The sequence below is a fragment of the Cylas formicarius genome, unplaced genomic scaffold, assembly GCF_029955315.1.
Source record: "Cylas formicarius isolate icCylForm1 unplaced genomic scaffold, icCylForm1.1 PGA_scaffold_4__25_contigs__length_36172078, whole genome shotgun sequence".
Lineage (NCBI taxonomy): Eukaryota > Metazoa > Arthropoda > Insecta > Coleoptera > Brentidae > Cylas > Cylas formicarius.
In genome coordinates, this window is record NW_026844334.1 from 26,336,730 (window position 1) to 26,362,992 (window position 26,263).

The 26,263-nt window shown below is 33.0% G+C and overlaps 1 protein-coding gene across 8 annotated transcripts in view; it reads right to left on the reverse strand.

Annotated features, from left to right (window-relative positions):
- Nucleotides 1–26,263, reverse strand: part of LOC132701343 (CUGBP Elav-like family member 4) — a 977,281-nt gene that overhangs the window by 189,525 nt on the left and 761,493 nt on the right. The window contains exon 1 of one of the 8 annotated variants that reach the window (XM_060669159.1): nucleotides 21,836–21,855. The exons of 6 other annotated variants lie outside the window; for them this stretch is intronic. The gene's annotated coding sequence lies outside the window, so the exon portion shown is untranslated. Of the gene's footprint in view, nucleotides 1–21,835; nucleotides 21,856–26,263 lie in introns of those variants that run through there. One more of the 8 variants, XM_060669164.1, reaches the window with a different exon arrangement.

The following is a 26,263-nucleotide window of genomic DNA, read 5'->3' on the forward strand; positions in this document are numbered from 1 at the left end:
AAATACCACTGAACGCGTCCGGGTTTCGTTGTTGTTGAGGACGAATAAATATTGATTTAAAGCTCTGGTGAATTTGATGTGAACTGAATTTGAGATTTTCTGTGGAAGAAATTGATGAAATTAGTGCCCCGAAGAGTTAAGATTTGGCATGATAATAATTAAGATTAAAAATGATCATAAAAATAATATAATAGTAAGCAATTAATTACAAAATAAAATTAATAAAATTTTGTGCAAAAAAAAGGAGAAAAAAAATGCATTTTTGATAATATTAAGGGATTTATTTGCAACTGATAAGGTATATCGATTTTTTTCCAAATATCATTAATTTTTTATATTAAAACTTTAAATTACGAAGTTACTGTTCTAAAATAATTTGAAATATATGCCGAAAAATTTTAGAGAAAAACTATAGAGTAATAAAACCTTATTAGGTTTGCAAAGGGCTACAGAGTCACCAAACTCAAGCCACTTTCATTGTTTGACTTTAATTGGTATACACAATCCCTTTTTTCTATCCAGAGCAGGTAGTACCACTCGAATTTGAGTCAATTTATGGATTTTGCCTCAGGTTTTGTCTATTCTATGCGTGAATGATAGTTTGTGCCATCTACACCACTACTACATCAGCCTGAATATATTGTTTCTTCAAATTCACTTCATGGTAATCTCCCGGTTTAAAAGATAGCAAACCCTCTTTTAAATATTTCTCTTCGCTTCCAATATGGACAATTAAGAATTACGAATGTACTCTCAAGGTGATTTCTGTCGATGAGATACAATTCAACTTTGAATCAATTAAATAGTCCTTAAAACGGCTGGGTATGTTGGAAGTAACTATTTTGCTGACTCAGAAAAAAAAAACAAGGTCGGAATAACGAACTACACCATATTATATATTTATTATTGGAACACATTTTCATCAGAGAATCATCATTCATTACTCTTTATTATGTCATAAACGAATAATGAGGAACAATAATAATACTAAGGCAAAATCAGAAATGTCGAAAAACTTAATATTTTAGGAGACGCTTTTTAGCGTTTGCGATGTCAGCGAAATATTTTTTTTATTTATATTAACTTTGTATAATCGTTTCGGTGCTTAACAATACCTACTTCTGGCACGTAATTGCTAAATTTTTGAGAATAATCGCCATCATATTTTTTCTACTGCTGTATATACATATTTGCATTGCAAACGAAAAATCGAATTATTTGGACCACACACCTACGCCTATGGCTGACACTGAAAGTGCGCGAGTGTGACTCCTTACTTTTAAGAGTGCATAGCAATGCGATGCGACAAATAGACTGGACAACGGTCTAATCAAAGAGGTGGCAAACAGGATATTTTGCATAATTTTAAGACTGTTGGTTAGTTAGAGAAGCACAAATTTGTTGTACTTTGCACTTTAACCGATTGTCGCTTAGGGTCGCAACAAATGACAGTCGTGAATCACCATCATTGATGGTGTTAACGATTTCAGGGTTTTCCTATTGCATTTTGGCGTTTTTATTAACTATTGGTGAAACATGTTTTGGTGTTGTGTTCCTAGTTCCAAAAATGACAATAAGCTGGTTAGATTGCCCATTTGGATGAGTATATTCTACTCTGTTACAATTTACAATGTATTTAATATATGTTTTGAACATATGTTTGTTAGGAGAAAGATTTGTTGTTTGTATTGTATTGATGTTTATTTAAAAGAAGCATAACACTCAATTTATTATACAAATATTATTGTGGACATCTTGTCAAATTATATGCGTTTACACAAGACAGTTTTTATTCAAATTTAGCAAAGGTCCTATATCACTTGCTGAAAATGGGGATTATTTTTTACACCGTATTTTAATCAGTTGTATTGCAGGTATTTAACATTTGGATTGAACGAATTAAAAATTCCAAGTTGAGCATGTTGCACTCCGAAAAAATTTACAAAAATGATCATGTTTTTCAAAATAATTTTGCAGAATGTTGCATTCATGATATAAACAGTAAGAAACAACTATTGAGAGGAGTTTGCCAACAATGAATTTACGATTTTGGCTAGCTATGTGAGCTGATGTGAGCTATGATTATCAAGATGTTAATTCATAAAATATGCATTCATAAAATTATTTTTTTTAGACAGAATATTAATATCATATGCCAGTTATACTTATAATTTACAAGACTTGGTTTGTTATTTTATTCCCTAAAGCATAAACCCAAATTTGAATTTGAATTTATTAAAATGGAAAATTTCACCTCGAGCAGCAGTTGTTAATAATGTTTCGTAGAAATGATACTGTTATTTCCTTTTCTTGGTACCCCCGCTTTAGCTTCAATAATCCCCAGGAAATTATTAAGTGTGTAGAATCAGCGTACACGGTAGGGATCGGTACATTTTGGTTCTGAATGTGACATAATATTGATAGTTTAAAATAATTGACATTTGTCTGTTAAAAAAAAATAATAAAAATCATTTAGTATATGGTTTTGGTTAACGGTTAATAATATTATTTTGGTTCCGCTCCATGGCAGGTAGAGGGAGGTCGGAACTTCTTCGAAATTGGAATTACCTTTATTAGATGCTTTATAGGGAGGTAGTTTGATATTAATTATTAGGATATATTTTAATTTTTTTTCTTATGACTAATCTATTCAGTTTCAGAAATATTAGGAATATGTTTTAGACTGTTTGTGAAAACTAAATTTTTGAATAAATGAATCTAAACTACAAGTTTTTTGTTTATTGACCCTTATACAGAAGGAAACCAGAATGCCATAACATGAAATTGCTTAACTCATATAAGTGTTTAAAATGCTTAAAAAGTTGTTAACAAAATTTATTTTCATAGTCTGGGCTAAGTTTTCGAGTCCATAGAAAATATTGGAAAAAACGTAAGAATTCCCGCTAATTCATATTTTGGCGGTTTAGTTCACACTCCAATCACGTTAGCAGCACAGTAAGAGCAATTTGTTTCAATTAGAGTTGACCATATATTTACATCATTTACATTGCAACTTGCTTTATTGTATGTTTGCTGTCGAAGACCTTGGTGTCTTCGACACTATAAGTTAATAACTAGAATTAAATGTAACGTTATGGTCATTTGTTGGGTAAAACACCGTCCACCTAAATTATATGGTTCCCAAATCTAGTGATTCAGTCGGAGCACTCCAACTGTGGAAATAATTTCTGATTTTATTACTCTATACTATTCCTAAATAGCCTGTATAAGGAAAACACTCTGTGGTGAAACGCCCTGCATAATTATCTCCAGTTTTTCTATCGCTCGGGTGACAGGTTAGCCACTCGTGTACATCTGGCCAAAGTCTCTCTAATCCGTTACACCCGCTACAACGAAATTTCCAAATTTACGATTGGAGAGTGTCTAGGATTTACTTCCGCTGCCACGTACCGCATGACACTCCATAAACATAAACGTCGACCGCGTTCCCCTCACCTCCAATAAACGCGTTTTTGACGAATATCAGAGGTGAAACAGACATGTGCATGCATTTATAATACGCGAGCCCAGAACCCCGTGAAATATTACAGTTAATGGACGAACGTATACATCGATGCTCCCCAATAAAACACTCGGCATTGAAGCCTCACTGAAAGCCAGTCCCCAAAAATGGGGGGATGCTGTGAAAAATGCCGAAGAGAACGAGCGTTATTACTTTACGAATGAATTAATATTTTGCACGTTTATTTTCGAGTGTTGTGTGGCAAACAATATAGCGTATAAGGCTTTCGTATTATACAAAGACAGTTCTAGCTTTGTGCTACCGATTATATGTTATAGTATTTTTCTCTCTGGAAGTTTTTCTGAGGTAAGTTCGCAGATAAGCTTATCGTAAAATTTGTATTGAAGAAGATGCTGTTCAACATAATATATAAACAAAGAAAAAATTGTATTCATATAGTAATATTTATGAAACTATTGTTGATTTAACGGTAGATTTGTAAGGATCTGCCTTTGACGGCAATATATTTTTTTTAAATGTGTATAGTATAATTCTTAATAAGGATTACTTGTTGGGTTAATAGAGTCTGATGCAAATTCTTATTTGTTGTTTAATCAAAATCCATATTATTTATTGGACGGTGCTCTCTTTTTTACAGGAAATAAATTCATTTTATATTTAATTACGGTTTTTTGTGTCTACTGCTTTAAAATATTTTAATTATTAATTAATTAAATATTGCTATTTTAATTGTGATAAAAAGGTTTCTTTGCTTCATAAGGTAAGTCAAAGGTTCTTTATACATTAGTATTAATATTTTTTTAATAACAACTGAGAAGTTCAGCAGCATAAACTGGGTATGTCTTTGGATATTTTGTTTGTTAGAGTTGCTTGTTTTAAGGTTTGGTTAGCACAATTTATTTATTAACATATGTAAAGCTCTCTTAAATTTGATAAAAGGCTGCTGTATATTATGATACTTATAAAATACAAATAACAAAGCATAATTAATAACAGATAGAATAATGCCAAAAAAATTAATGAATACATTTTTCAAATATTCACTTTTTTAACATGAATGCCAGTTCTAGTTTTACATCGTGTCTAAAAATTAGATGTTATACGAATACTCTATTTTATTGAATTGAATAATTTGATATAAGCTATGTAGACACCGATATTAGATTTGTAACAAATTCCCGATTTTTCTATGGGTCCATTGAATTATTTTCTGAGTAATTCAGAGCTCTTAAAACGTTTGGTTGTTTTGGGAGTAAATTCGATTGGTTGGAAGGTAAGGATGGAAATTGGAATCTTTACAAAATTACCAGTTAATTTTTTGGGATGGTAAAATTAAAAATTATTTTGTATGTCGTTTAGTTTTGTAAGAATATTCAGATATTGTCACTGAAAAAAATATCATTAGCCAGATCATGTCATCTGATTATACATAACTGTTGCACAATTCATAACAAGAACAACAATAACAATTCTATTTTTATAAGAATTAGTTGTTTCATGAATAGCGTATTTAGTTTTATTTGTATATTTGGTTATGGTATATACGAGGATCTTCTATTTTTTTAGAAGAAATGAATTAAATAAAGATTGGTTTAAATTTATCCCGTTTTAGTTCTGATAGAAAGGGTAGGTCAAAGGTTCTTTATAAATGATTACCTTTTTATTAACAGAATTCCTCCATAAAATTGGCTATAAAGGTTGCATGCGTTCTTAGTTAGGACAAGCAATGCCTTATCCTATCTCTTCCCACTTATAAATTTTCAATTATGTTCTTATTAGATATTTTTGTTTGTTCTGGATCTATCATCTTATTTAGTAGACCAAAGAAGTTAACCTGCTTTTATTTTTTTTGTACGTACATGCAGATTGAGTTGTTAGAAATTTCATATATCGAAAGTAGGTTTGGTTTTTTAATTAAACTTTATTGTCCAAAACGATTTTTTATTTTGTATTTGGAAATTTTACAGAAAAAGAAGATAAGATATGGACATGGACATTTTCATTTCAAATCAGAAAAATGTTAACAAAGAAGTGAAGAGTTGGAAAATGCGAAACGAAATTTCAATGCTATGCTACAGACCAAACAAAATTACATATTTGCATTATTTGACGGAACAGAAATAATCTGAACGGGCAGAAAATATTGATTTATCGGGAGCAAACATGTGTAATGAAAAACTGAAAAGTAAACGTAGGCTCGTTTTACGAATAAACTAAATAGTCCGAGAGACGTATCTTTCCGGAATCGTATTAGGTAAATATTTTATATTTGTCTTTATTCTGCCCGATATTTCGCTTCCGGCGGACTTCAGCCCGACTAAAATGAAACGCAGAGAATGTTAGAAGGATAGTTTTAAAGAAATGACGACAATGAAGGGGACGAGGCGGATGAAATTCATGAATATCAAAAACGCTTCGCGTTGAATAAAAAATGAAAATGATATTGGGAGAGTTGGTTATGACTCTGATATGAGAACGAAAAATATACATTCAATCACGGTTCCTATATTTTGGCGTATTTAGATAAAGTGGGGTTACCCAAGTAGGAAAACGCACACTTTTTGTAGGACACCTGGCATGAATTCATTAAATGTTTGGCTTCTTACCCATTGCACTGGCACAGACTTACCTGAAACAAAGAAAAATACACTTAAAAATGATATATTTGTTAAGGCTAGGAAGGCATAAAACTTATAAATTGATCAAATACGCGTTGACGATTGAAAAAAGAAATACACAGATAGATTGGCACAGAACAATGGAACTTATGAATTTATTAACGCAACATATAAATTTCATGTAAAAAAGCTTCAAATCTAATTATGTTAAGAAGTACTCTCCAAAAAGGATCGCTATCTGAGCAATCAGAAGCTGCAATATTTTTTCATATTGTTAAGGGTTGAATAACATTTTTCGGTAACTTCATTTTTTTTTTGTTTTGGGTTAACTTTTTATTTTCGCGCTGTGTATACAACACCCCCACCATACCCAACCTTGGTTAAGCCGCGCGAAAAGACAGACTTGCGTGAGCGTCCGTAGTGCGAACCACGAAAAAACAAGCTCTCTTTTGTGACCGGTTCGCGAGAACCCCGCGCTGTGTTGTGGTCCTTACCACCCCCAAAACTCCAGAAAATACCCCTAAGAAGACCCGGCCGGGCAGACGACGACGCGGGAAACCATCAAGGTGGGTGATTAACCGTTTCGGGTGTTGTATGTCCTACCGTTTTCTTGCCGCTCTTTCTCGTTTAAATTTTGAGGGTGATTTACAACCACCTTCCCCCAACCCTTTACATATTGGTCCTTCGAGCCGGATCAGAATCAGTCTTTTGGATTTTTATAGTAATTCACAAACTTTAGTAATTTTAAATACATGTTCGCTATCGTGAACAGGTTAGCAAAAAACGTGTAAAGTTTGGAGCGCAAAAAAGCGGTTTCATAAAAAGTGTTTACCGTCGTTTCGAATTGCGGCCGTCTTTTTATTTGATTGATGTTAAAAAGTTATTTATATAAAAGTTAAAAAGAATCAGGAACTACCGACGTCATGTTCCGGTCTAACGGAGGTGACGGAAGAAATAATAATATTCCGGAAATATCCGAAGTGGCTCGGATCCGTTCCACAAAAAACTCATGTCTGTGTATATAATTAGATATTTTACAGAAGGACGTAGAAAAAATAAATTATTAACCAAACTTACTAAGATGGAACCTTGAAAATTGGAAATATTCACACCTTTTGTATTTCCCAAAAAGGTAATAAAAGCATAGGGATTGACTTTGGTTAGAAAACAGACAAGCAAATCGGTCTCAAAATAAAATTTTAGTAGTCTCCACATTAAAACATAAAAAAACAACATTCAATGATATTGAACGAATTAAATAACTGGAATAACGTTTAGAATGATACCGATTATTTGAAAACGAAAAATGTAATAATCAATGGATTGGACATGCAAAGAGCTGAAATTGTGCCGGCAACTAGGTTTAAACGAATATGCATATGCGAATATTATTATTATTAAAATTATTAATACAATATTACAATAATTATAATATATTATAATGTTACAATATTTTAGTTTCAAAGCGTAAACATAAGTGATGAAATATTTGCTTGATGTAGAAAAGAAACTTGTGTCTGTGAAACGCAAAATAAATGAATTATCAATTTATAACAATAATAGGCAACCAAAATATAGTTTTAGATTCTCTATAAAATATCTTAAATACTTTAATTTTCCTTATATTAGGAACGAGATTATATAACCCTAAGTAGATTACTGTCTGCCGATTAATAGCTTAATAATAGAATACGTTTAGGGACGAAAAACTTTCTATGAATATTAGCTCTAGTTTGATAGTTATGGTTATTAGAACATGTTTGGAAGAATGTTTGTCAATATGGGTACCATAAAGTAATATAGTAAAGTTTCGATATTTTAAATTTAATGATTAAGATTTAAAATTTTTATTAGCCATAAGTCACAAGTACTTTATAACATTCGTTTCTTTAATAATAATGACCTCGCCTCTAACGTCTAAATTTCCTAATTTATTTATACATATACTAACAAATAGAGACCTCAACAGAGTTGCATACACCTGATTTGATTAGTCAAAAAGCTCTTTCGAACATAAAACAAAGCTTAGTTAATAACAATACAAAATAAAAATGTGACAGAGAAAAATAAAATAAATAAATGCCACAAATTGAGTCCGGCATAGAAAAGAAAAGTGACAATTTAATTTAATTTAGATTGAAAAGGCACCAAATCCGCTAATTTTATCATAGAGAAGGCAAAAGAATAGAATAGAAAAGAAAAGAAAGAAAAAATACAAAATAAATATGTGAAAGAGTAAAATAAAATAAATAAATGCCACGAATTGAGTCCGGCATAGAAAAGAAAAGAAACAATTTAACCAATATTCAGATTGAAAAGGGACGAAATCCGCTAATTTTATCATAGATAAGGCAAAAGAAAGGAATAGAAAAGAAAAGAAAGAAAAAATAAACGGTTCTGACTGACAGCAGCTCTCAGCATACGTGGCAGAGGAGAATTTTAAGAGTTCTTGGTGTTCATCAAGGTAGGGTAAACTTGCCCAAATCGTACCAGTTTTGGTTACAACTTGTTGTAGATTTCTCAAAAATGCATCAAACACTATGAAATTTTGGTTGTTAAAACTTTATTAATAGAAGAAACATTAGACATGTGTTAATACTTAAAGAAACCCTGTTTTACTACTCAAAATAAAATATTTAAAAAATAATGAAAAAAGTGCGATTTAAGACCAAATGTCTTAACTCGTACCGCACTATTCCTAAATCGTACTTCTGATGCAATGTTGGCAAGTGTAAGAATATGTGGCTTTTCCTACACCTGCACAGTTGTCGTACACCCATATGTTGCATTTGATGCATTGAATCATTGATTTTTCTTCATCTTTGCGGCATAAAATGCAATACCAAGTATTAGAAGTCTTTTCTATTAAAGAGCGTTTCTTTGGTTTTGTTGGTCCATCTAATTTATTTTCCAACATATTTCTATATGGATTCGCAGTAAGGACTACGGCCTTGCTTGTTTTCTTAGATGTTTGCGGTGGAAGTCGATATATTGGTGACAAATTCTCCATAACCGTGCGGATGGATGCGTCAGTTTGATCGTGTGCATTTGTAGAAACATTCGCTGTGGAAGGACCAGGATCCGAAAGTTGCATATTAGTTTGGGTCATTTCATTTTCATCGAGCACGACATATTCTTCATCTGGTATTCGACGCCTGTTGCAAGGCCACAATCCACAAGTTTCAAAATCTTTCATAGCGATGTCCATACAAACCGATCTAGGATATGCCACTCCCAAAATTTCAGATATGTTTGATTGTTTGATTGTTTCACCAGGGTGATTTCTCATCCAAACTGCACATTCTTTGTTAAAATTAGTTTTTAATGACTTAAAGAATGATCTATCCAAAGGCTGTAGTTTGTGTGTTGTGTGCGCCGGCAAAGAAAACATTACGATACCGTATTCTCTAGCAAGGTTTATGGCTTCTAGATTCTTAGTATGTGTGGTATGTCCATCCAATATTAATAGAATTTTATGATTCAATTGTTTTTCCAATTTTAAATGATTTATGAAATGTTGTAACCATTCGACAAAGATTGAAGCGACAATCCACCCACTCTCAGAACAAGTGTACAGCGTTTTAGGCGGGCCACCACGTTTAAGGATGTCCGTCATTCTTTTGCGTTTGAAGATCAACATTGGAGGAATAAAGTCTCCACTAGCATTCATGCAACAAACGCATGTAGTGTTAATTCCACGTTCTCCGCTAGTGACTGCTCCGACTTGATGTTTTCCTTTTAACGCTAATATTTTAGCAGGCTTATGAACGGTATTAAGACCTGTCTCATCCATGTTAAAAATTTCGTTAGGTCCAAATTGGAAATCATCTAGAATCTTTTCGTATTTGTCGAAAAATTCTGATACAATGTTTTTGTTAAATCCTTTACATCGTACCATTGATGTTGGTTCAGGCATTTTTAAGGCAATTTCTGGGTGGTTTTTCATAAATTTGTAATACCATTTCCAACCGGCTAACTCTTGCACCTTATTAAATCGGTGCGGAAGTTTGTATTTTTCTGCCAACTGAAATGCTAGATGTCTTAAATCTGTGATAGTTAACCCAAAAAATCTAGACTCCAAATCCAAAATGTGATGAACCAATTCGGTCTCCATTTGGTCCGTCAAATCACTTGGTCTTCCTATTTTTTTCTGAGAATTTAGACCTTTTAAATGACGTCGAAAGGTCGGTTTTGGAATACCATATGTCCTGCATACTTCATTGAATCGTAATTTCCCATTATTAAAATCTTGTATTGCTGCATTCATATTTTGCATAGACCATTTATTATATTGTCGTTTTGCCATTGTGTGCTAAAAAAAATTATTTTTATTTTTTCCTCTCATAAAATGATAAAATTAAAAACTTAACAAATATGTATAAACACAAATTAATTGGTTAAAACCAAAATGAAAACAATTTTATTTCGTATTCCTAATTTGTACCGGTACGAATTAGGATGTATAATAAAGTACGATTTACGCTCAAAGTCCTCTTCAAAATACACTTAACACTTTTAGGTTATCAGAAAACGCTGCGCGCTAATTCACCATCAACCACCAAATGAATTGTAAAGAAATGCAATTTTTGAAAACCGTATGATTCACAATTTTATGTTTATAGAATTCTTAAAAAACACTTACAATAAACGCTAAAATTTTACAAGAAAACTGAAAAAAACTTACTTTTATCAGTAAAATTACATCTCGCACAGGAATCACTGCTTCGGAGCATCACAGCTGGTTAGCTTAGCACTAACTCAAGTAATCACCGACAGATGCCGCTGTATGTTTTATAAATTCTGAGTAATTTAGGTGGTACGATTTACGCGCAAGTACGATTTAGGCAAGTTTACCCTAATAATAAATAAAGGCATGGTTCTAAATTGTCAAAGTGCTACTACATTAAATAGAAATCTTGCCAATATCTCAGAGGAGTTCAAACGGCTATTTAAAATTATATGCAAGAAAAGATTATCAGTAACTACTATTGGATCCTCCAATGTTAAGAGTTTGTAATGCATTTTTACGTCGTTTAAATATTGGGGTATTAAATCAAGATTTTCTTTTCGAGAGAGGCGTTTAAAAAATTTTCCATGTAAACTTTCAGTCCTATTTTTGTATACCTTGGGCAAAATTTATCCTACTATCAACATACGGTGAGATAAGCGTGGACCCTTTTGAACACTTTTCCTTTTGTATTAATGAAGTCTAGCATTAGAACACAGAATGATATGACAGTAACGACAGTATTTACGTAACATACGTATAACATTAATTTGTCGTTTTATTGTTTATGGAGAATCCCAATTTTAAAAAATTTTAAATTTAAGAACGGATCTGTAAATAGGAAATAAAAAAATCGGCCAAATAACAGAAACAATGCAGCTATTACATTTTCGTTTTTCTCTTAATTTGTGCATACCCTTATTTGGTTTGTCCAGCGCGTGGGTGAACTACATCTACATCTGGTAACTTCGATTTGCCCCTGGATTGTTAGTCGTTCCAGATTATTCTCATCTCTTCTCTGTGGTTGACCGAAATATTTGAAGATTCTAACTTACGTTACTTCTTGTTCCGTGCAATGTATTCGCAGGATTCTTCGCCCGCAATAGAGCTTAAATACGTCAATTTTTCTGCGGTCCATGCTTCTGGTCCACATAGTAGGACGGCAAATATCAAAATCTCGGCGCGGTATTAAAATTACGCTTACTCGTTGTTACTATTTCTAAATTATCAATTTTATGATCGTAAAAAAAAACTTGCTGCACTTGTTCTACCAAATAATTATTTGTTAAAAAATTATCCTAGGTTAGCTATAATTGAAAACGCGCATTGCATTATTAAAAGAAACCGCATAATATAATCAACGACAAACAACGACTGCCTTTTAACAACGCGTCTTAGCCCTTTTTATCCGGGCCGCCTGGGCCCCGGAGTTTAATAGTCTCGCAAGACCCGCTGCGAAACAAACATTAAATAAATACTGCTTAGGTCTACCCGAAATTTCGTGTTCCTAAACCCGGGGGAGCTGACCGAAAACTATTTTATAAGAATGGCAGTTCTTAGTTACGTGGGCCTTTTAGGGAAGGCTTAGTCTTATGGATCGACTTAACTGCCTCGCGTTTGTAACTTTTTTTTTTGGTCCGTTCTCGTTTCCTGTTAGATTTTTCTCTTCTAGTTTGATGATCGTTACACCGAATTGTTGATTATTTAACCTGGACACTTTTCATTTTGGCTTATATCGACCAGTAATCAATCAATCAATCGCGTAAGAGCCTTTAATTAAATGAAAAGGTAAAAATTTTGGCATATCTACGAAAATTTTTAAGGCAACAATAAAATGTATAATATTTCTCATCCGCATCTTTTTGATGATAAAAAACTGGGTTTAAATATTATATAATATAGCTTATTATATAAGATAATATATTATAAAATATATTATATAATATATTTATATGCTTAAATTCAGTAAAGACAAAAGGACGAAAAAATGAATGGATTTGTGGATGTAACAAAAAACTGATCTATATTACTTTCCCTGCTTACTTTTTGGTGACGATAAAATTTAAGATCAAGAGACAATAAAATTCTTAAAGTCACATTTATATATAAAGAAAAAAACATTTTGTGTAACATATTAATTTTTCGGCTGAATTCCAAAGAAATTCAGAAATATCTGTTACAGATACAAAAAGTTGATTATATACAAATAATTGAAATTAATAAATGTCCGTTTTTAGTTAAGGTAGGTTTTTTTTTTGCAAGAATTGCAGAACTAATTAATTCATTTTTAATGTAAACCGTGTTAAGTTCAAACAACTACTGTATCCATTTCTTGCATGTCCTAACTGACATGATATGTATGTCTGCCATATTATTTTTAAATGTATTTTAGATCATACTATGGAAAAAAATATTATTTTGATACTACTAATGACACTATTAATGACAGAGATTTTCTCTAACGCTTGGAGTCAGTTTAATGTATTTACAATTATAGATTTGATTTTTCAAAGCCTGAAGAGTTGTACTTGTCGATTTTCTACTATTTTTTTAAAAACTGATTTAAAAAATGAAAACAAACCGATTAGGTGCAAGAACATAAAAATGAAATTCAACTAAATTTTCTTTGGATATTAAACACCGTATTAAATGGGCATAAACTTTGAAGATTTTCTTTTCGGGTTAAATTTAAACAAAAATACTTTATGAAAGTATTCAATTAATTTGTCAAATTTGTAGAAGACTGAAAAAGAAACAAATTTTAAATAGTATAATATGCAACAAGTGCGGTAAACTGCATTTGACTCACGAGTTTATTTGACACGAGCGGAGCGAGTGTTTAATAAACGAGTGACTAAAAAAAGTTTACCGAACCTGTTGCAATTTCGCAAAACAACACGAATACATTCACTGACATGACCGTCAGAATTGACAAACGTCAAAGTCCTAAGCGTGGGAAATATCTCCGAAAACACCCGATTGCTTCCAAATCCGTTCGGTAAAATGCTGCAAATGTCCGAAGTGGCTCGGATTCGTGGGAAAGGAAACTGACGTGGTAAAGTGACGGTTCCCACACGCTACATCGGTGGGTAATTAGTTAATTAATTAATTTTACAGACGGGAGTAGAAAAAAGAAATTACTGACATATTATATACATATGACACTATATTCCGGGATATCATCCGTTCGTTTGTTGAACTCCGACTGCAATCCTGCAGACGTTTCGCCAAAATCTCACTTGGCATCTTCAGTGTTCGAAGTGTTTTCGGAACGCGAGCATTGAAGATGCCAATTGAGATTTTGGCGAAATGTCTGCAGGATTCCAGTCGGAGTTCAACAAGCGAAAGGATGATATCCCGGAATATATATATCCGGGGGTTATAGCGTGCTGCGCCTTCCGGTTCCCAGTCTCCATTCTCGGAGGTCATTCCAGTCACCTGGTGTCAAATTTCGTTCTGACATGGCTCGTTCTATATCTTTTTCCCACGGTATTTTAGATCTTCCCCGTTTTCTATTTTCTCGAGGCCTCCAACTCATCATTTTCTTAGGTATTCTTCGGTCATCCATCCTTTGGACATGGCCATCTTAATTGGCGCTCTTGGATATCTTCTACAATTGTTCTCTCTACTTTCATGATCTCTCTTACTCTTTCGTTGGTGATTCTATCGCGTCTAGACATTCCAGCTGATCTTCTCCAAAAGTCCATTTCGATGGTATTTAATTTTTGTTGTTGTTTTATTTAGTTCACCTAATCAGTGACATTTAAAAAAAATAATTTTTTTCTTAAATATGACAATTTTGACAGGTAAATTTGATTTATTTATTATTTTTGATACGATACGGAGTTTAGATATGTTATTAATACGGTTTTCGAAGGAATAATCGTAATGGATATATTTTTGGCAAATTATATTACAACTAACCTCTGCGTTTTAAAACTTAATATATACCGTTTTTTAGATGTATTTTTTTTCAATAAATTTTTAAATAATACGTATCTACTTAATACAAAATGGCTTGGTAACATTTGTATCGCTCTAATGGTCTGACATTTGGCCAGAATTTTATCTGGCATGCTCAGAGGTCGCACTTAAGTGCGGGCATGTGACATGAATACCCGGATTAGCACCAGTACAATACTGATGGTATGTTCATTTAAAAAACATTCTTAAATATTAAAAAAGTATCTCAGTACTTACACCTGAGGCAAGTTTTTTATGTTAATTTAAAAACTAGTCAAAAACTGAATATTATGTATCATTGAACCTGTCTTGAAATGCGGGATAATAAGTACGGCGTTCCATTAAAAAAACAGTAGTTTCTGAAGATAAAGTATAGCCCCATAATAAAATGCCCACCCTGTACATATCAAATGCCTGCAGTCGCCCAAATCACGGATTAATCAAACGTCGCTTCTGCGAAGGAAGTTTATAACGACCACGAAAAGTCTCGGAGTTATCGAAAAAAAAGTAATCAGAGCGAAAGCGATGAAATCTTTGAACTTACTGTGTTTCCGAGATCAAACCGACGAAATACTGTTAAACACGTTACCGAATAGAGAGGACGCAATTTGAGAATCAAAACAGGTCGCCTCAGAATATTTTAAAACTAAGATTGCCTACGTTTCTTCCCGCTGTCGTATTTATCGTTAACATTTTCCTCGACTCGAATATAAAAGTTTCCTCCAGACCCAATAAGACATCATGTACTAGAAACTCGCGAAAAAGAAGATGAAATCGTCAAAGAAAAAGCAGATTAAAATCATCTCCTTTTTAAAAGTAATTTGCCTGCACTGCAGCGTCTCATATAATCTTGTTCCGCGGAACACGGCAAATAATCTATTCAGTTGCTCCCTTCTACCGTGCAGCAATGAAAATCTCGATATCAGGCAAAACAAGATTCTGATCTTCACATGAAAATGTCCCTGGATTTTATGGAATTATTATGGAGCAAAGGGGACGAATTCCCGGTATTCTATTTTTAACATTACGCGGAATAAGTAAACACGGCCAAGAAAACTACCTGTTCGCAAAGAATTGCACCGGGAATAGAGCTGAGCGTTGCATTGTGGTCCGGCAATAATTTAAAATGACAAACTTTCCGGACGAATTAGTATTTTTAGAGACGCCGTAAAAACGGGAAACACACATCGCCATATCCGAATTGCCCTTCGAAACACGCCGAATATTTACGAAAAATCCCTTACAAATATCCAACAATTTTATTGTCCAATCTAACCCCTATTCCCTGCAAATTTCGCTCATTTTTATAACGGTCTCCTCGCTCGGCGACAAACTGGAACGGCATTCTTTTTAAAGCCCCGTTTTAGACCTTTTTCATTTCAGCCAGTTGGGTTTCCAAGTTTAATAGTCTCGACAACGCCTGCTGCGAAACAGACATTAAATAAATACTGCTTACCTCTACCCAAAACTTTGTAGGAGCCAACACACTATAGAATCGACAAAGTATTCCCGTGACGTGGCGTTTAATGGTTAAACGAAAGAGAATTAATTTCTTCTTCGTCTTATGACGTGGACTCATGTTGAAGTGAAGAAATACCTGTAAACTGATCCTGACTATAACAATAACAATAAATTGTTAGAAGATAAAGAAGCAGAAGCAATGATAGAGCTCTTCAATATTATATATAACACACAAGAATAATGGCAGAGGATTGATTATGCTTCAATGTTTTAAAACTATTCTTGCGCATAATACATGAAAGGACAGATAAAGGGCAGTAAATCGAAAGAAAGAATTGGTGAAACTCAGGCATTCGTAAAGGTCTGAAAAAGAGAGAAACCCTGTTTTATGTGCAGGTCTTGATTCAGAGGTATCGGAACGTAAATTATGATGTGTATCTGTTTTAAAAAAAAGGATAGATACCAGGAGATATCCGAACGATTCGACATCTGTATTGAAATCAAAAGGCAGTAGTGAAAATCTGACAGCATCTCAGTAATCATATAGACATCAATAGGGGGGTGCGATAGGGTTGCATTCTGTCACCTTTGTGGTTCAATATGTATTCCGATGAAATGATTAGATGTTACGTGTTTCCTGTTTTTGTTTATGGCATGGAGTCTTAGATACTCACTGACGCGCTAATAAATCATTTAGAAGCATTTTAAATGTGAAAGTACTGTCATCTACCGTTAATAAAATAATGATTGTCAATATGGTGGCCTGCCTTATACCCAACGATCATTAAATGATCGCGGCACTAGAAGAAGAAAAACATTTCGTGCGAAAACTAAATAGTTACATTTTTTTTTATTACAAAACCAATTTTATGATCTATGAGTTCCCTGGTTTGTAAGAAATATACCCGGAATTTTATTAGACACGTGGCAATAGGTGAAGCAATGTATATTGTGAGTGATATTTTCTGATAACAAGATGTCTTCCTTAAAATTGTTATTTTTGCAGACCAATAATATTGCAATCTTCATAAGTTTGGGCCAATGTATACATTAGAAATTAGAAATGTTTTTTAAGTGAACCAGTTACTGATTGGTTACAGTGGTTTTAGTCCAAACAATAATTCATTGTGGCATTTTAAATTGCTATTTTAAAAAGAATGCTTAAAAAAGACTTACTGCTTTGGATTTTTTTTAATTTTTGTACAGAATATTACATACGAGGTGTGTTCAACAAGTAATTTGGCTTTTAAGTTTTATCAAAAAGTATCTATTTATAGAAATTTTTCCTCTTGAAAGCAATCCCCCCAGATATAATACACTTGTGCCAACGTTTTTTCCAATCCTCGAAGTACTTCTGGTAAGCACTTTGTGGTATAGCCATGAGTTTTTCCAGCAATATTTCTCCTCAATCGTTCCAAACCTCGTTCCTTTCATGGGTTTTTTGAGTTATGGTTGCTGAGGCATGATTGTGGTTTTGTTTTTGACCAAAAAGTTAGACGCAAGCAACGATGAGTGAGCAGATGCATAATCGAGATGCAAAATGCACGAATTGTTTTCCCACAATTCCGAACGTTTTCTTCATATTGCTTCTCGCAAACGGGGCATAATTTTATTGACCGTACGACCTTGTGGTAAGGTAAGCTTAAATTAATTAAAATTAAGCAGTTTCGGAATAAATTTTGCTGCTACACGTTTCATACACAAAACTAAATTACATATCACGAGTCAATAGAGTTGCCGACGTCTTCAGTCACTTCTTTAATAATGATTTGACGATTTTCAACACCATTTCTTTCACTTCTTCGATGCTTTCAGTTATTGACGTGTTGGGGCATCCAAAGCGAGGTTCGTCATCGGGATCTTCTCGGTTATCTTTGAACAGGTTGTACCACTTATAAGCATTTTTTTTGCTCCAAGTAGATTCATCATATGCTGTTGTCAACATTTCAAGTATTTTGCAGCACTGTATTCCATTCCACTATGCAATGAAGATGTATATGCTAAAAAAGTGCCTACTCTGCAACAGCTCTCGACCTTCCTCTGGTTAACAACGCCATAAAAGCATTAACCAATGAAGATTTTTTTTACTTTTCCAGAATTTAATATAGTACTTGCTGGGAAGTTTGCGAAGTCGATTTTTTTTTAATTCATGAGCTTCAACTCTTGGATGTGGAATGTGGAATGCCTCAAGTTATAACCATGCAATGTAGATCGAAAGAAGTCTTCGATCTTGTACATCTCGCAATACTCTTGTCACAGACTGTCACTGCATATGATATTTTTGGATGAAATAATCCAAAATAACAGGTTTTTAAAATGAAAATATCTACATTGGCTTTAATCTTTTAAAAACAGATATTTATCTTGAAAAACATGAACAAGAAGACTCTAAATTTGCGAACGACTTTGAACTAAAATCAGTAATGGCTTCCAGGAGTTTTAACAAAATACCTCTGGGAATTAAAATTGTCCTACCCGAGATCTCCAATAGAGTTTATAAAGACTTACTAGAAGAGCTAATGCTGGTTTTGTCGACAAATATTATCGTGCAGTCACAAAAGTACAATTATAATTGATAAAAACAATAAACAGAAACAGACCGAAGATAGATCCTCGAAGTACACTTCTAATAATGGATGTTATGGATCGATTGGCAAGGTAAGATTTTAAAAGCTTGATTTTCTCTAATACGGGGAGGGAAATTTTTCCCCAAAAGCAGTCCATTGTGTCGCAGTTATGATGCAATGCTCACCTGTTTCCAAACCTCGAAGCCTTAGCTGAACCTGAGCGGAACCAAAGTGAGGGTTTGTATAAAACAATATTTTTTTAAATGACTTTCCCAAAAAGCCGAACGATGCTAACGGGATGATCATTATCCAAAATATTTTCCTTGTCCTTTTTTGTTTAAGGAATTTTACTTAGTCGTGCCAGTTTCAGAAACTGAACATTTAGATATAAGATACTAAACACATAATTATAATTGAAGATTTAGCTACTCAGAGAAAATTCTCTATCGAAACAAACTCTCTGAAAAAAAAAGGTTTCCCCGTACTCCTTGCATTGAATGTTTTTCTTTGCTTTGTGCGTCAATATTTGTTCCCATAACATACTTAATTTAATTTTGTCAAAAAAAAAGATCTCGGCCCCTTAACGCCTCGCAGTATGTTTTCAATGGGTCAATTTTGCATTGCTTGCCTCAATTTTGTTCTTTTCTACGTGTACTACCTTAACAGCATAGTAGTCTGCTACTACATAATAAATTATTACTTTCCTTTTTTTTCTTCTCCTTATATTTCTTCTAAAATATTTATTGCTAAAAAAATAAATAAACAATTCGATATATGTTATGAAAATATATTTCTGCATATATATACTTAGCATTGTCCCAAATGCAATACTTTATCCAGCTTCCAGACCACCAAACTCCATGTGCATTAATCGGTTATAGTTAAATAAAATATTCAATATTCTATTCTGCAAAATTTGCATGGAATTTAAATTCACATCCCCACAAGTGCCCCCAACAACCAACAAAGACCAATTCCACAATAAATTATATTTTCATTTAGACCGATGCTTTGCTATGCAAGACAAAGGACGATATAAAAAACGTTATTGTATTACTAACCAAAACCGAAATTAAAATTTCTTTCAACCTACCTAAGTTTGGATGTATTACCCGATAGCTGAATTTACGTGAAGTCAATCGCCAATCAAAATTTATTAACCAATCACTTACCGTCGCGACAAGAAACGAATCCCCAGACGCCCAGGAATACCGAAAAAAAGCAAATTGGATTTTTCTGTGTAATTAATCCAAAATTTGCCGTAAAGCATACTTGAAAAGATTTAACTGCGAGCAGGGAACGCGCTAGCTATACTTAATGCAAATTTCGTTTCTCCCTCCGAATCAGTGATCCAGAATATTGTAAACACGCCGAGGCAGCAGTGGTTTACGTTTTGGGGCAAACATCGAATTACTAAACCAATCCCATCTCGCGACGTGTACACATCGCCTTGATCAAAGGATTTCGTTTTCCCCGACGATCCCGTTTTACCACCTCGTTCAACCCGGAGGTTTCGATTACCTACGCCAACGTTTTTTCAAAGACTCACGGCCCGACATTTTTTTTTCCAGGTGACATCTTCGGAAATAAATATCCGCCTCGCATGTAAATCTCGGAACTGTATTCCAGAGTAATTCGTGGCTTCCCAAGTAACAAAGGTGATTTGATTGAACTGTATTATGCTATTTATGTTTATTAAAGGCTGTTTCAGAAAAGTGTAGAGTAATAAAATGGAAAATTTCGTTCAGTTTCGCTTAATTTGGGTTTCCGGCATGGACGAAAATAAAGTAAGGCTATTATTACTCACGATGCATAGGGAAGACTCTAACATCGTATTGGAGAAAAACAGAAACTATCAATTCGTTACCCATAAAAAACATTGAGTTTGAAGTAAGCAAATTTATTAATTGCGGAATACGAGCTTTTGGGCACTTTGTTCAATAATAAGGCTAATACTCATGACGCGTAGAAAATCACTCCAACTTTTTATTGAAGAAAACAGGAAATTGTCAATTTGTTAACCACCAAAAAAATTGAATGAGCCTATTAATGTCATTATGAACATGAGTTGTATCGTCAGAATGTAAAACACAGGACTAAGGAATCAAAAAGTAATACAGGTTATTTATACATAATGTTCACTTGTTCAATATCAGAATTTCCCTAACTTGTTGTGATAGACTGGTTTCGATCTGCGAGATATGCTTGAAAAGTTACACACATAGTGTACGATAAATAGTCAGGACTTGCCTGGCCGATATTAAACGGAATCAATTGCGCTATGCCATTTAGACCATAGGTTGAAGAAAATTTCGACAAAGAAATGGAGGAGGGTGACGAACCAAAAAGTCATTTGTATATGTACTACTTCATACATATTGTTTCTATGTATTCAAATTTTAACTAAGTATTTGAAAAGACACAAGTCAAAGTTTACTACAACATTCCTGATACTGTAACAGAGCAAATAATAAAATCCTCCAATAATTTTTATTTTTTTCTAAAAACGCCACAGAGCATGGAAGCTGCCGTTGGGAGGACAGTGATAAGGATTTACTAGAAAGGGGGAACGATGCGACAAACGCATAATGAAAATGTTTAGGAATGGTGATCCAGAGTAGATGCAATGAATAAGAATAATCAAATTAAGTCATTTGAATCATTGCAACAGAAATTTAAAAAAATGTTCGATTTACTGGTCGTGAAAGATAGTGACGATTTCCGCACAAAATTGAATTTTAGATTTTAAAATATTGACAAGCATGGTTGCAAAAATATTTAACTCAAATTCCACATATCCCATCTGGCAGCGAAATAGTTTAAGATAATGCTGGTTATAACAGCATTTTGGGTAATACCATACGCAATACAACAAAATGTATTCATATTATAACTTTAAAAAATAATGTTATATACATTTAAAAACAAATAGTTTATAGTTTATTAATCGCAGTTATGTAACACGGTGTCAACAAACGTAAATTTCAAAAAAACTTTACTTTTCTATCTCAAAATTTATTCAATTACTTCTAATTAACACTGATCCGATACATATCTTTAAAATAAAAATAAAAAATCATTGCACAAATGAACAGGGACAAAATACGATAATTTACTTGACTCTTCCATTCTTTCAATTAAAGATTTTGTTATGTGTATATTTCTGTTTTAATTTGTGTTTCAATTTCCTACTACTACCCTGAAGCGGTTTGATTTATTGGCAAAAAAATCTTACCTAGATAACGCTAAGTTACTGTTTCATCAAGTCACTGGGGAAGTTTAACCAAAGAACAGGCGAAAACCAGTCTTCCATGTCATTAAAGAAAAGGAAAATGTAGGTCCTTGACTAACTTGATGGATCGCGCTGTCGACCTGTTAATTAAAGAATAAAATTTCTGTATAAAAATCTTTAGTCTAATGTTTAATAAAAAATAAAGAGTTGATGAGATGAAGAGATGGAAAAAAATATATGAAAGTATTATAGTTTTTTGCTTAACTTTTCGAAATTGATACGAACAAAAAAAAAGTAAAACATTTTTCGTTGCAAGACATATTTCTGTAAATGGGACACCCAGTATATTATTTCATAGAATGAAAGATCTTTTTCCTGTTTTTAAATATATAGGGTGTGTTCAACTTATTTTGAAGATTCTTAAAATATTTAGCTTCAAACTTGTTAAAATGTGGAAGATTGTGTTGAAACTTGAAATTACACATAAATTTCATAAAAATATTAACAACATATCTGAAGCAAGAAGAGAATACAGAAAATGATTTGACGAACCTGTGCCATCAAGAAGCACATTCAGTTATATAGAAAACAACTTCAGAGCAAGAATTCCGAAAACGACAGGTCCAAATAAATAACTAGTAAACAACATGCTATACAAACAAAAATTATCTTATAAATGTTCATGTGCCCTCCATTATTTTCAATACTTTTCTGATGATCAGCAGGAATTCAAATGTATTGTATAAATTAACATTAAAAGCTGAGAGTTTAGAGAGTGTATTGATTGTAAAATGTTTTGCGTCAAGTCACCCAAGTTTGATTTTCTACGAGCGTAGATACGTTGTTATTTTTATAAAATAAACTTGAAATTTCAATTTTTTTATTTTCATTAAAATAACGGTATTTTTTCAATTACACAAGAATGAATTTTATTCGAAAATAACAGTTTTGAATTGTTATATATTAATATAGTATATTAATTATTGAAGTGTAAAGGCATGTTTTAAAGTACTTTGATAAAATGTGTCATATCTGTTGAATCTTTAATGATAGACCTTTAGAAAAAGAATGAGGGATAGTAGTGACGGGGAGGAATATAAATAAAACCAACAGAAGGCCTAAAACAAGAAGTTTGTCCGCGAGCTCGGTAAAATCGTTAAATACCGACATAAATAAAACCGTCGGAATCGAGAGCAAGAAATCCTCGACTACGATAAAAACTACCGCAGTATTTACTAAAGAAAGATGAAAATGGTGAAAATGATGAAATACGGGGCGGACTGAGTTTAATTAATATTCAGAATAATAATAAAAATATTTTGGAGTTTAGTTTGAAACCCAGGAACTCGGTTTCTAGAACTCCACCACCGATGAACAATAATGAAAACTTAGATGTAACATTCTACAGTAAACCAAAGGAAAAAGCAAACGAACAGGTATCTAATAAAAGATCCAGATCTGAAACTACGTGGGAAATGGAAAATAAAAATAAAAGGCAGTGCGAAGCTTATCAAACAGCAAAAATGTCAATAGACAACAGAGACAACGAGATTTTAGAAAGTATGCTACAAGAGATATTTCTAGAACTAGTCAAAGTCAACAAGACAGTTTGTCATGATGAAGTAAATCTTAGAAAAGAAGAAAGAAAACGGATTAGAGAAGCTGCCAGCAATCTAAATAAACTACTAACCTTCGTCGTATTTAGGTGCGGATAAGGAGAGTCAGCTAAAAATACATCATATAAAGAAAATGAACTGGGACCTATTGTCTCGCATAAGGAAGATGCTACAAGAAGAACATACTCAGACATACTAAATACAAGAAATGTAACAAAAAAAGCAGAAGTAAACCAAGCACTAGACATGGAGATGGAAGGAAAGTGGACAACACCAAAAACTACTAAAAGACACAAGGTGCTCCTAAGAATCGAAAATGTTAAAGATTCAACAATAGCTATACAAAAACTTAAACAGGAAATAGATGTAAAGGAAATTGGTGGAGGACGTAAAAGTATCAGACCAACAAAAGATAGAGCAATTATAATAGAAAGAATTATAATAAAAATCTTCAAAGGAAACTAAAAAGTATAAGTTCAAAAGCAAGTATAAATATCAACCAAATAAATAATAGTAACGATCCAATGTTTATAGGCACAGGAACCAATAAAGGATTTTCGGTTAAAGAGTTCCTTGAAGAAGTACAGAAATTGAATGTCGAAATAGTGCATGAATTAAGGTATAACATTGTGGACAAAGTGAAAGTCATCCTGAAGAATCCTTGTCGTAATGTATCAAAAGATTCTTCAAGCCATCTCAGATATAGCCAAATGGATTCTAAAAAAAGGAACTATCAATTTTAACCTAGTAAAAGTGCACGTCCAAGAGCATCTCAATTTAGCCATTTTTGTGTAAGTGGACATGTGGCTCAACATTGCACTGAAACACAATGCTGTCACAGATGTGCAGAAATGCACGAAAGGAAAAGCTGTATAAAAGATATGTTAAATGTCCCAACTGCATAAAAATAAAACTCACAGAGGCAAACCATTCGGCGAGAGTTAAACACTGTCCAGTATTCCAGCGACGATTGGAACGCTTTAAAAATAGTATCAATTATGAAGATTTTTTTTTTAACAAAAAAGCAATGAACTATAAAAGAAAAATTGCAAGTAACGAAAACACCCTGCAAAACTAGCCTACAAATAAAAATATATACTCTTTGATACACTAAAACGTACAATCAATAGGCAATAGTGTGTGCAAAAAAGAAGACTTATTAAGTGATTATCGCGACTGTGTATTTATGTGCATCACGGAACACTGGAAATCTCGGCCCGAACTTGAAAATATTAATATCCGTAATTTTAAATTAGCAGCCAGCTTCTGTAGGAATAAGGGACAACATGAAGGTAGTGCCGTATACGTTAAGCAAAACCTGAGAAGCAGCGAATGTAGGAAAATTGGTGAGTTATCAGTACAAGGGAAATTTGAATGTGCTGCGGTGGAATGCATACTACAAAAAAAGAAAACCATCATCGTATCAGTTTATAGACCTCCTCATGGACAATTTCATCTATTTTTAAGTAAACTAGAACTGATGTTGATACTGTTAGAAATAGACAATACTATAGTATTTATGGCAGGTTACTTTAATATTGAAATGTTGAAATGTTTAGTTTTTTCGGAATACATCCTACTTGAAAGGCTGAAACGTCAAAACTGGGAAAAAGTCTACAATGCTGACTTCTTAGATGTAAATATGCAGTGGATACGTTTATACATGATTTCATAAACATCTTCAATGAGTGCTTCCCTCTCAAAAGGGCTCACAGCAACAAAAAAAACAAAGTTACAAAATCCTTAAATCTAAAAGGGATTAAACGGAGACTAGATATACTGCTAACCTTGTCAAAAACAAACATTATCTAAAAGTATTTATACAAAGTAACAAAGAAGAAATATGATAAACTTCTAATTGAAGAAAAAAAGCAATTATACGAAAAGAGAATAGTAAATTCGGATAATAAATTGAAAAATATGTGGTCAATCTGCGGCGAAATTACAGGAAAAAGTAGCAAAAATCTTCCAGGCTTCCCTGAAGATCCTACAAAATTTACAAACGATTTTAACAAGCACCTAACAACCATAATCCCAGCACTTTTAGATGCGATAACTTATATTCCATTTAAAAATAACATAATAGGTAATAGTCAGTCAATACATCTAATTCCTGGGACCCAAAATGAAATATTGAAAATTTCAGTAAAATTAAAAAAAATATATAGCAGGGGCTATTATCAAATTCCGGCTAGTAGAGTGAAGCTATCGATTAATACCACAACACAATGAAGCAAGCGGTCTAATTAAACCAGTTTACAAAAAAGGAGACTTGAAAGATCTAGATAACTAACAACCAATTAGTCTTTTACCCAGTTTGTCCAAACTGTTTGACATGCTGATATGCTCCAGATTAGTTGAATTTATGAATAAATGTCAATAGTTCTCTAGCTCTCAACATGCCTACTTAAAAAACAGATCAACCAGTTCCGCCATTTTTCAGTTCACAAAAACCATCTTGGAGCAGTTTGAGGAAAAAAAACTTAGCCATAGGTTTATTCTTAGACTTCAGTAAGGCATTCGATTGCCTAGACCATAAAATTTTATTGGATAAAATGGAAAGATATGGGATTCGTGGTAAACCACTCAATTAGATACAGTCATACCTTTCAAACAGAAAACAGCACGTCACCGTCCAAAGTAAAAACAATATTACATAATATGAAATCTTCCAAAATAGTACAAGAATACCACAGGGTAGCATACGAGGATCAATTCTTTTTATTTTTTAAATAAAGGATCTACCAATAGGCATAGATAATTTTTTGATAACTAATTCTGCGAATGATACAAATATTTTAGTACCTGGAGGAAA